The sequence below is a fragment of the Macrobrachium nipponense genome, chromosome 40, assembly GCF_015104395.2.
Source record: "Macrobrachium nipponense isolate FS-2020 chromosome 40, ASM1510439v2, whole genome shotgun sequence".
Taxonomy (NCBI): Eukaryota; Metazoa; Arthropoda; class Malacostraca; order Decapoda; family Palaemonidae; genus Macrobrachium; species Macrobrachium nipponense.
In genome coordinates, this window is record NC_061101.1 from 38393643 (window position 1) to 38407066 (window position 13424).

Below are 13424 nucleotides of genomic sequence, written 5' to 3' on the forward strand. Positions count from 1 at the left end.
AACTTTACTATGCAATACTTGAAGTTTCCCCTTTACATAGGTCATCAATTGAAGAGCGTATATTGAACCCTTGGTACGGTTAACCTGGAATGCAGTTTGCATTAATCTAGATCCTCCAAGAGATAAAGCCAACAATTTTCTACTTTCCTCTGGTGACCCCCCTTAATTATTGCCATTCTGAGTAAATATACTAGTATTTCACTATTTTCCAAAGCACTTTGAAATATTTTTGTTAATTCCAGAAATACCAGTACAATAAGCATTCAGATCAAATTCTGGTATAGTATCTAAAACAGCACAAAGACTTCCAAGCCAATAATATTCTTGATTATCAAAGCTATTTGTCCCTATGTAAATACAGTAAACTATAGAGAAAGGGGGTAAATTTTTTTAGTTTCTTTTGTGTCTCCACCTGCATATAAAAGCAGGAAGGCTCATGGGTACTGGACAAACTATTTGAGAAGATTTAGAATATATCATGCACTTTTCATTATATTCCGTTCTTCATTATTGACACAAACAGGAATTGACTTTCAGTATTCACCCCTACCTTCCCCAAAAGGATTAAACGAGTATCATTTGAATCCCAAAGGTAAACCATTGCACACTTGGTAAGGCCACGCTATCAGGAGAATACAAACATTCCCAATTATGCTGACAGTAATACAATACAGAATACTATGAGTCACTCCCCAACATCAGCCCACCCCTGCACTCAAAGGATTAAGATGAAAAATAATTTTAATTACTACCAGGTCCATAGATTACAAGGTGGTTTACCCTACCACCATAACTTTCACCATTAACTTTATATGAAACCCTAATCCTATTTATTGGGGAAAAAAAAACCTTGTGAAAACTGGAAAACCCCATGTCACCAGTTCATAAAAAATACTACACATTCAAGGTACATCTGGTCTCAAGCCTCAATTTTGAGACAAATTTCAACAACAAACATGCTAAGTTTTTGAGAGGCACGGAGAGGTAAAACATATCATAATGATTACCAGTATTTTTTAAAGGCATCTAAGGTGGTTTTGCTGAAGCACAGCACTCCTTGTTACTATTGTTTAAAAAGTATTTTTTCCAGATGTGAGGAAATCATGCAATACTGCACTTGTTCCACTGGGATGCACAAGTTCTGACAGCAATAATTATATTCCTTGCTGAAGATTTGTTCTATAAGTCATTATGTTAAACAATCCAGAGACATGCTATCTAACTGTCATTAAGCAAACAAGAGATAATAAGCTAATTATGATGCCCATTTGCATATAACTAGTAATGTCCAAGAAAACTTTGACAATGGATATGAATCTGGATTTATTCAAATTTACTTTAGTTGCGCCTATTGTGCCTTTGCTTTGATAACCTCAAGGCTTTAAATTTTGCAACCTTGATATGAGAGATGTTCGAGTGGCTAGAAAAGTGTTGGATATTGATTTAATTAATACTATTTTATCTATCTTGTCTGGTGTTCCTAAAGGAGCATTTCTGGAATCTATGATGTTTACAGGTTTTCCAGTAAAATTACGTGATGTATGTCTACAAAAATAGCACATTATAGACAACACAACTCATTCATCAAATGGGAAATGGACATGGTGCTAGTCTTCATAGAGATCCAGAACCTGTCAGCAAGTGATATAATTAGTGTGGTAAGATTTTATTAACCATGATAACAAGTATCTTATTCAATCTTCCTGATTGTCTTTATATATATATGTAATGTATTTTGCACCAGTCACTAGTATCCATTTTTCGTATTCATATTGTTACTTCTTATGTGTATCTTCAACATTAATTATTGGTTATTTTTTCTATTATTCACTAATGGAAATTCTATTCTGTGTAATGTATTGACTTGAAATAATAATAATAATAATAATAATAATAAATAGCAAAACTCAGCAATGATGGAAAAAAAGGAAAGATTAAATGACAACGGTTTAAATGGGACCTCTGGCAACAGAGTACCTTCGTTCAGCAGCCAGGTATACAGCCCAATTGAAGGGGAAGACGGTCAGGTACTTGGAGGTCGTCCTCCAGCAACTGACCACCACATCGACAGTAACCAGCAACAAGAAAATGGGGCTACTGAGGCAAACCAGAAGAAGAAATGGACAAGAGCAGAAAATATGGAAATATGGAGATATTACATCAGAAGCAACCTGACGGAAAGAGGATAGAGAAGAAGACTGGTCAACATTTGGAATGAGAGAAATAACACCTCCTAAACAGAACAGAGGCTGGCAGACCAAGTAAGGAACACAAAGAAAAGGAACACACTCTGCACAAGACACGAACTGGAAAGAGAAATAACACCCAGCAACAAAGGACGAGATGACCAACTAAGAGATGTTACCACAGACGACGACAGGAATGATGAGCTACCAAACAACGGCACACAAAGTAACACCAAAGAAGTAACAGAGAGGTCAGAATGGGTGGAAAAGATCAGACAATAGATGAAGCTAGATACAGAAAGATAAAGCCAGATACAGAAAGAACAAAGATCCCCTCCATGAAAGCCAACAACGCAGAGAAATTAAGGGAGAAAACAAGTGGATTTAATGAAATAATGAGACTAATAAACAATACCAGTATCACAGAAACAAATAACCTGGCATATGCAGGAACAAGACTAGTAGCAGAACTCATGGTGATACAAACACCAACACCACCATTACAGAACCAACCGAACAGAAACCACAACACCAGCAACCTTGGAAAAGGCGCCTGAATAAGCAAATCATATCATGAGCGAAAGGCTATACAACTACCTAGAGGATACAAACACCATCCCCCATCAACAGAAAGGCTGCAGAAGGAAATGTAGCAGCACAAAAAACCAGCTCCTGATAGACAAAATGGTAATGAGTAATAGCACGAAAAGGAAAAACAACCTAAGCATGGCATGAACTAATTACAAGAAAGCCTTCGACATATCACACACGTAGCTAATAGAATGTCTGAAAATATATGGGGCAGAGAAAAACTATCAGCTTCCTAAAAAATACGATGCACAACTGAAATACAATAATTACAAGCTTTGGAATAAGACTAGAAGGTTAAAATCAGGAGAGGATCTTTCAAGGCGACTCACTGTCCCCACTACTCTTCATAATAGACATGATTCCCATGACTAACATACTGCAGAAGATGAATGACATCAAGCTGTAAGGTAAGTGTGGTATATTGTTACCTAAGAATATGTACTATGTTTTCCTCCTGCCTTCTCCTTCTCTGTTTTGTAACCCAAGTTTGATACGAGTGTTGTCCCATCAAGAAGAAGCATTATCTCACTTTGTTTACATCCGGGGCTCTGAGAGACGATGGTGGCCCATACACCATACCTACATGTCTGTTAGGTAATTATTAGTAATATTAATAAGGGTAATAGGATGTATTATAGGGTAAGGATTACTAACATTGTGATCCTCACTTAAACAGAATACGGAAAACTGTTAACAAAAATCACAATGATAAAATATAGTCTTTAATTATACTAACAACACCATCAAAACACTTCTTATACATAACAATAGCACAACGAATCACAATAAACATGTTGGTGTTTACAAAATTCCCTGTTCAGAATGTGACCAAATATTTTAGGGAAAGTGGTAGAGGGCTGCCCACTAGATTCGGGGAACACAAAAGAGCATACCAGTTGCATGCGGAAAACAATGTGTTAGTCACAGTCTTAAGCTCAATCACCGCATAAATTAGGAAAAATCTATAGTAATTCTTTAAAGTAAAGATGTTGGTATAAGAAGGCTAGTGGAGGGTGCGGCGATAGATAGTGGTTTATCTATGCAAGGCAATAAATCTTTCACACAGGATGATAAATTCACCAATAATATTATCTCCAAGAAATATATTAGAAGCTTTATGAATAAAGAACATTATGATAGTGTTGTTTCTTTAGCCACATCTGATGCTGCAGTTGCCTCTTTCTCCAGTTGAGGTAAGTCGGCTACTTCCAGTAACTGATGCTGCCGGCACTTATGCTGTTGAAGACCATCAAAACGACCGCATTGGGCAAGGACCAATTAGGCGTTCCACTGAATTTGACTCCTGTTATGTTTACTTTTTTGGAATGCTATATCAACGTGTCATACTGATAAGGGGATCCGGACAGATTCCCAAAAGCTATCCTTGGAGTTTTAAATTTAAATATATATACATTTACATAACTGTGGATTTGTTTTTCCATTGTAAGGGATATTACCATTTACTATTATCATTGTAAATCTATATACTGTACTAGATTATTAAGTAAGGTATTTGTGTTTGTTTCAGACTGTAAGTAATGCTTTGAGTAAAGCCTGGGAAGCTACAACCAAGTGTTTTATTGCCACCACAGTAAGAGCATCAAATAAATAGATATCCTAATCCAGACTGTAAGGATTGTATCTGGGGACATAAGAATGGAGTTTGCATTAGAAAAATGTGCCTTGGTCAACATTCAAAAAGGCAAAGTGATAAGGACTGAAGGGATAAAGCTACCAGATGGGAATAGCATCAAAAACATAGATGAGACAGGATACAAATACCTGGGAATAATAGGAAAGGATATAAAACACCAAGAGATGAAGGGCATGATCAAGAAAAAATATGTGCACAGACTTAAGGCAATAATCAAGTCAAAACTCAACGCCAAAATATAATGAAAGTCATAAACACATGGGCAGTACCAGTAATCAGACACAACACAAGAGTAGTGGAGTGGACGAAGGCTGAACTCCACAGCATAGACCAGAAAACTTGGATTGATTGATTGATTGTCTATTAAACCTGGCGTCACAACATCTAGGAAATTGACACCGAAATAAATTAAATAGAAAAAATTAAATTTTAAATAAATTTCATATAAAAATATCTATAAATATGTATATAAAAATGTTGTTCATATATATATATATATATATATATATATATATATATATATATGATATATATATATATATATATATATATATATATATATATATATATATATATATATATAAGTTCTTACATAGAAAATCTATGTATAATTTAAATTTGGTTGAGGAGGGCCCGCCTCCCCCATAATTTTATATATCCTTTACAAGAATTGTAGCTAGGATAAAATTACCTACTCTATCACGACCCCAAGACACGAACCTATGTCTCAAATTCCCGAATCTAGGACATTCAATCAGCAGATGTTTCACAGTCAAGGGCACAGTACAGTTCTCACAAAACGGAGGATTTTCACGAGACATCAAGAACCCATGGGTGAGTCTTGTATGTCCAATCCTCAATCTGCACAACATCGTTTCTTGTCTCCTTGCCATATACGGATATGACCATGGAGACACTGATGACGTGATATTGCGCATTTTTTGATTAGTTAAAATATCCTCCAACTGGGACTGCTACCATTTTTGAATTCTCTGACCTACTAGATGATATAAATCCCGAAATGGTAGGAGGCATCTTGTGGGTTCTGGGGAGTTGACTGCCAACTTTGCAAGTTGGTCAGCTTTCTCATTCCCAGCCACCCCAACATGAGAAGGCACCCAACAGAACTTTATTTCTTTCCCTCTTCTTTTCGGTAAAAGCAGCCATTCCGATATATCTAAAATCAGAGGGTTTAAAAGGTTAAAAGATTCCAGCAACTGAAGAACACTTCTTGAGTCACAATATATAATAAAATTATTTTCATTCCGAATAAAAACTTCCTTTAAAGCCTTTAAAACTGCACATAATTCTGCCATAAAAATCGATGCAACAGGTGATAACCTGCCACTTCTCTCTAAATCAGAGAAGGCTATTCCAAAGCCGACGCCAGCATCTGACTTTGAGCTGTCCGTGAAAACTGCAGGAGAGTTATCATGTTGAAAGGAGTGTTCTAAAAATATTGACCGCATGGCCTCACTGGGCAATTCTGTCTTGGTAAAATTAAAATATTTACATAATTTTACCTCTGGGAAGTTCCAGGGGGACTAACTGAATATTTTGCTGGTATAATCTCGATACTTGGCATATTTAATTCACGACAATGACATTTACTCTAAAAGCGAATGGATGAGGTTGCTTGGGGTGATTTTCATGAAACTGCCAATGCCTTTCCTTTCTCATATAAATGCTGGTTAAAGACTTAGGTAGCCTCTGGAATCTATACCAGCTCCAAACCAGCAGGCGCTTGTAATGAAGATCTAGTGGCACCTCATCAGCATCTACAAGCATGCTCTCGGTGGGAGATGATTTAAATGCTCCTGTACACAACCGAATTACTCCATGATGAATTGAGTTGAGCATTTTAAGGCTATTTGGCTTCACAGAATGTACACCTCACACCCATAAGTTAATTTTGAAAAGACCAAGGCTTCATATAATCTCAACATCTGAGTTCGGTCTGGGACTTTCAGCAAATTCATTGCTTTCAAGCATTTTGCCTTAATATATTTCAGATGTGGAATCCAGGTCAGCTTGCTATCAAAAATCAAACCAAGAAACCTTCTTTCACCAACACATGGAATTCTCTGCCTATGAATGAATAGATCTGGATCAGGGTGGATTCCCCTTATACGACAAAAGTGCATAGTTACTGTTTTACTGGCAGAAAATCTATAACCATTAACCTCAGCCCACTTTACTATATTATCAATGCAGAGCTGAAGGTGGGGGTTCAGCCACTGCCATCCTTGATGCTGCAAAGGAAATTGACAGGTCATCAACAAAAAGGGTATTTTATATCTGGGGGGAATTATTTTAGAAACCCCATTGATTACAAAGGCGCACAAGGTTACACTTAAAACACTTCCTTGTGGCACTCCTTTTCTTGATTGAATACATGTAACATTGTTGCTCCAACCTGAACCTGAAATAGCCTATTTTTTAAAAAAGCCTTAATAAAGAGGGGCAAATTGCTTCTCAGGTTACATTCATAAAGGACCCTCAAAATGCCATATCTCCATGTTGTATCATAAGCCTTCTCTAGATCAAAGAAAACAGTGATGTGATGCTGCTTGTCGGCAAAAGCTTCATATATTGAAGATTCCATTCATACCAATACATCAGTTGTGGGGTGCATACTCCGAAAACCACACTGAGCAGGTGACAGATTTACCTCTTTCCAAGTATCACATCAATCGTGTGTTCACCATTTTTTCCATGACCTTACACAAACAAGATGTCAATGCAATAGGACGACAATTTCCTGTCTTGAATGGATCTTTCCCAGGTTTCATGAATGGCAGTAATTTTAACTTCTCCCAAGGAGTATGCTTAATCATTGAATATGTTATATCATCCAGTCCAGGAGCTGATTCATTACATTTACTCAAGGCTGATTCAAATTCTCTAATAGTAAAAGGAGCATTGAATTGTTCATGTATGAATATGATATAATCAATTTCGACCTGTTTCATTATGTCTTTGAGCTGAATAGGGTCTATCATCATTTTTCTTCAGTACATTACCAAAATGATTAGCAAACTCATTTGCCACTAAATGGGGGTCTGCTACCTCACAACCATTCATCTTGATAACTGAATGTTGACAAGGAGTGAACTTGCCGGCTATTTTTCTAACTCTCTTCCAAACTAGAGTTAGAGGAGTTTTTGAATTTAGTGAAGATATGAAGATCGTCCAAGATTCTTATCAGTAATACTCACATTTTCGTCTGCGGTATCTGGTGAAAGCAGATCTCATAGTTCTGTGAGTTTCCTGGCATTTACGAGTCCACCAGGGAACTGGATGGCGGATAAATATGCCCAAAGTCCTAGGTATAGATTGAAGACCAGCCGAGAACAATATTGTATTCAAAAAGTCAAGAGCATCATCTATACAGGGATAGTCATCAGCAAAGTCATCTATTGAGCTGTGCTCCTGGAATGCTGCCCAATCAGCTTTACCAATGTTCCATTTAGGTAGCCTTGAAGATGGAGGGCTTGATGCTACACTCACCACTATTGGGAAATGGTCGCTGGTAAATCTATCATTTATAGTTCTCCAATTAAAGTCAATAAGGCAATCATCACTACATATAGATAAATCAATAGCTGATAACGTACTTTTTTGAACATGAAAATGTGTAGACTCCTCAGTGTTGAGAATCACCACATTTTCATCTTCTATGATGGAACCTAAGCATCTTCCTCTTTGATTGGTGACGATGTCACCCCAAAGAGGGTTTCTGCTATTCATATCCCAAAATAACAAAAGGATGTGGCAACTGTTGAATAAGAGAATTAAATTCATTGATGGGGAAGACTTCGTTAGGTGGTAGATAGAGAGAGCATACTGTATATTACCTATCACTTGCAATGCTGATTGGATACTAATAGGATTTTGTGGGGTGTCATTTCGAACTTACAAAACAACACCACCATGGCTTCCAAGATTGAGATTATAGGTGGAGTGATAGGATGTATACTCTCGTGGGCTGGGGCACATATTATTACCAATCGTGGTCTCCTGCAGAGCTATACAAACAGGAGACACTTCTGATATGAGCAGCCTTAATTCTTCCCATTTAGCTCTTAATCCCTGACAGTTCCACTGGAGATAATTAATGAATTTTATTTTCCTTTAGAGACTGTTAGGTTAGAGCCTCTTTTAAGAGCTTTCAGCTTACAACCTTGCTCTTTTTTTCTGGAAGGAGACCGATTGTTTAGGGCTGCCTTCCTTTTTAGAAGGTCATCAGTCTCAGGAACAGCAGACAAAGCTGGTGTCGCCTGAGGAGGGGTGTGAGGATTGGATATTGGTGCATCCTCCAAAGCATTTACAGCTGGTACAGCCTCCAGAGAGACAGAGGCAGGCGTCCCAGAAATCACTGGTTCTGCTTCCATAGAAGCAAGGGTGCCAGAAACCACTGGCACTGCCTCCAAAGAGGTGGGAGTGCCAGAATCAACTGGCACTGCCTCCGAAGAGGCAGGAGCACCAGAAATCACTGGCACGGCCTCCGAGGACGCAGGAGCACCAGATATCATTGGCACAGCCTACAAAAAGGCAGGAGCACCAGACATTACTGGTGCAGCCTCTGGAGAGGCAGGAGCACCAGAAATCACTGGCGCAGCCTCCTAAGAGGAAGGAGCGCCAGCAACAATTGGCGCTGCCTCCAAAGAGGGATGAGTATGGGTATACATCACAATTAAGTGAAGATGATGGATAATTGTCTCCACAATGTTTATTACATATGCCATGCTCTGGTTCACTGCATTTGACACAAGTGGCAGGCTTGCCTTGCAGTTTCTGTCTACAGGACCCTAACATATGTCCAAATTCTTGACAATGGAAACATCTCCTCGGTCTTGAGATATACTGCTTAATCTTGAAACGTAGCCAGGCTACTTTTACTATAGTAGGTAATCGAGTAGAACTGAATGTAATAATTAAATTGGGAAGTGGTACAAAGACTTCATTTACCTTTTCTTCATTCGTTCCATTCTTATTACACCTTGATCTTTTAATTCCTCTACAAGTTTTTCTTTGGAGTACGTCATCAGTTGGGGTGCATATTTTAGGGCTGTTGCCTTGTATAATAAGGCGCCCTATGAGGTAATGTTAGACTTGCGATAATCTTACGCTAAGTCGGTTGGTATTGCACTTCCATATTCAATGGAGTGTCTTGGGGTTTGTAGATCACTTACGAGGTCGGTATTATCTTCTTTGGTTATGACGACGATGTTGTTTGTTTAAACCATGATGATTTGGTGATGAGGTTCTTGTAGAAAACAAAACACAAAGTATAAAAATATATATTCTTCTGAGTTTACATGGTGAAGATCAGGTATGATTGTACAAGTCTTCTAATGACGATAGCTTGATCGCTTCTGCCAATGATGATGGCTAATTCTATTCTCTCTACATGATAAAGCTTAGGTAAAGAGGTACGAAGGTCTCTTCATGACGATACCTAACTCTATTCTGTTCCGTCTACCATCTCGGTTACAAGTCATAAAAAGCAGGACAGTAGCTCGAACATATGAACATACAATCAGATGACATAGTTACATACGAACATACAATCAGATGACATAGTTACTAATCACGTAGGCCGCTTGAGCTATAGGTCACGGTGTTTGTCTCAAGCAGGAAGCTTGGACTAAAGTTTATAAACAATTGAATGACTACAGGTGACGGCATGTTATCTTAGCCTACTTTTATTGTATACATCATCTTTAGCGTCTCTAGTCTGATCACATTCCTGCAAGCAATCTGGTTGACCTCTTTAGTTTTAGTCTTTTATATATATGGACTAACATTCCATATTTTTATTATGTAATCATTACACATATATCATTCCCTTGGAGTAATTCCAAAAAGCATGTACTGCACATTCTACTTTGACTCCTCCAAGGTGTGATAATGTTTTCAGTTTTTCAGTTTCTTTTGCTGAGGTAGATTCCACTGTTAGATTTCCTCGACCCTCATAAGAAATCTTAGGTTCTTGACCACAACACTTCACAATATCTCGATATACATTAAAAATATCACAACTAGCTTCTTCCAGATTAAAAGTTAAATATTTATCATAAAATTTTTCAAATATTCCTGGTCTAATTTCATATATATTTCTATTCTATTTCCCTTTACTCTGTACTGGAGCATAGGGTTTCAGTGTAATTACACTGGAAGGTTTGACTGATTGTTCCAGAGGAAGATTGTCAGGGGAAATTCCAGCAGTCATCAACTGTGCCGATTCACTACCATCAAAGGGTCTAGGGGTTACTTGAATCTTTCTTTGTTGATGTCATAAAGATTTAAGAGAAAAAAAATAAGCCTGAAAACCTTAAAAAGATATCATCTGCCTTTCATGGAGTTTATTCTTCCACTAATGGCAAGTGAGAACCGACTCCCAAATGTCCGCGTCCCTACCCTACCCCACAGGGGATGGCACAACATGATTAGAGTGGCCAAAGTGTAAGCAAAAACTGCTTGATAGTACTGAGAGTATTACAAGAATACAATCATCCCCCCCCTAATCACATTATAGGCAAACCGGACAAAATGCAGAGTCCTATCTGCAAAACTAGACCCCCCTGGAATCCGTGGTCCAGCCCCGCAAGATAGTTCCGCCTGATATCACTCAGATCCGAACATTATCTGGCAGTTGATGGTCCTGCCACATTTCCAACTCTTTAGCTTCAGATATAAAACCCAGTCCCAGCTATGATATCTTTTCTGTTTAACAGGTCCAGTAAATTTCAGCAAAGGTGGAAAATTCCACAAAAATTAATCCAAATGTTTAGAAATATATGATGTTTGGGACTCTTGGGTTTGAACTCGGGTTCAAGAGCCCCCTTACCACGTCAAGGTGGTCTCAATACGAGGGGGAGAAAACTTGGAAACACATGGCAATACACAAAGCACTACACCCAAGCGCAAATACGGACAGACTATGCATAACTATAGGAAGGAGAGTGAGGACCACTAAGGATAGAGGAATGTGTCAACACCAAGTCCTTACCTTACAGACCTTACATCTTGTTCGGGTTGCCCCAGGTCCCTCAGTATGAGGCACCTCTGATGTCTACCAGAGAGTTGCTAGTACATCTTCCGGTATATTTTGCATCTTCCAATCTTGGATGGTCTGGGATGCAGTTTAGATATTTGTCGAGCTTATTCTTAAACACATCTACGCTCACTCCTGTTATATTCCTCAGATGAGCTGGCAACGCATTGAATAGATGCTGCATTATCGATGCTGGTGCGTAGTGGATTAATGTCCTGTGTGCTTTCCTTATTTTTCCTGGTATAGTTTTGGGCACTATTAATCTACCTCTGCTTGCTCTTTTTGATATTTTTAGCTCCATGATGTTTTCAGCTATTCCTTCTATCTGTTTCTAGGCCTTAATTATCATGTAGTGTTCTCTTCTCCTTTCTAGACTATATAATTTTAAGGATTGTAGTCTTTCCCAGTAGTCAAGGTCCTTAACTTCTTCTATTCTAGCTGTAAAGGACCTTTGTACACTCTCTATTTGTGCAATATCCTTTTGATAGTGTGGGTACCATATCATATTGCAATATTCAAGTGGACTACGAACATATGTTTTATAAGGCATAATCATGTGTTTCAGCTTTCTTGTTTTGAAATGCCATAACAACATTCCCATTTTGCTTTACATTTTGCCAATAGAATTGCTATTTGATCGTTGCATAACATGTCCTATTCATCATCACACCAAGGTCTTTAACTGCTTCCTTATTTGTGATTGTCTCATTATTAGGTCCCCTATATGCATATAGCTTTCCTTCTCTGTCTTCATAGTTTATTGATTAAAATTTATCAGAGTTAAATACCATCCTATTTACCTCTGCCCAATCATATACTTTGTTAAGGTCTCTTTGTAGCGCGTTCCTATCTTCATCACAAGTAATTTCTCTACTTATTCTTGTGTCATCGGCGAAACTACTCACTACCGAGTCCTTAACATTACTGTCTATGTCTGCAATCATAATAACAAACAGTAATGCAGCTAACACTGTACCTTGTGGTACACGAGAAATTACCTTAGCTTCATCCGATTTCTCATCGTTTGCAATAACTATCAGTTTTCTGTTGTGTAAAAATTCTTTTATACATCTTCCTACTTTATCCACTATATTATGTTTTCTAATTTTCTTCGCTAATATATTATGGTCTACCTTGTCAAAAGCTTTTGCAAAGTCTAGATAAACCACATCTGTTTCATTTCCACTTTTCATATTTTTGTATATGTTTTCACGGTGGACTAACAGTTGGGTTTGTGTACTTTTTCCGGGTACGAAACCATGTTGTCCTGTATTAAACAGATTATTTTTTATTAAATGTTTCATAATATTTTTCTTCATTACCCTTTCATACACTTTCATAATATGTGATGTTAGACTCACAGGCCTATAATTACTTGCCTCTAGTCTTGATCCACTTTTGAAAGTAGGGGTAATATATGCTAATTTGTGCTCACCATAAATTGTGCCTGTATCTACACTTTGTCTTAATAATATTGCAAGTGGCTTTGCGATAGAATGAACTACTTTCTTTAACAAAATAGCAGGAACTCCATCAGGCCCTGCTGCAGCTCCATTTTTAATTTCATTAATAGCCTGCACAATATCAGCTTCATTAATATCTATGTCAGCTAAATATTCACTATTTTCGTCCCTTACTTCTATATCATTATCTTCATTATCTATTCTAGGGGTGAATTCTCTCTTATATCGTTCTGCCAATATGTTGCAAATTTCCTTTTTTTCATTCGTTAATCTCCCTTCAATTCTTAGAGGGTCTATTTCTATTCTTCTTTTATTCATCTTTTTTGCGTTTGAGCATAATAGTTTGGGGTTTTGCTTGATATCTATTAGGGTTTTTTCTTCCAGGTCCCGTTTTTCATTTTCTTTTGATTGTATAATCTTTTGTTCTGCATTTTCTATTTTACTTTTTAGTTCTATAACTTTCCATGCAT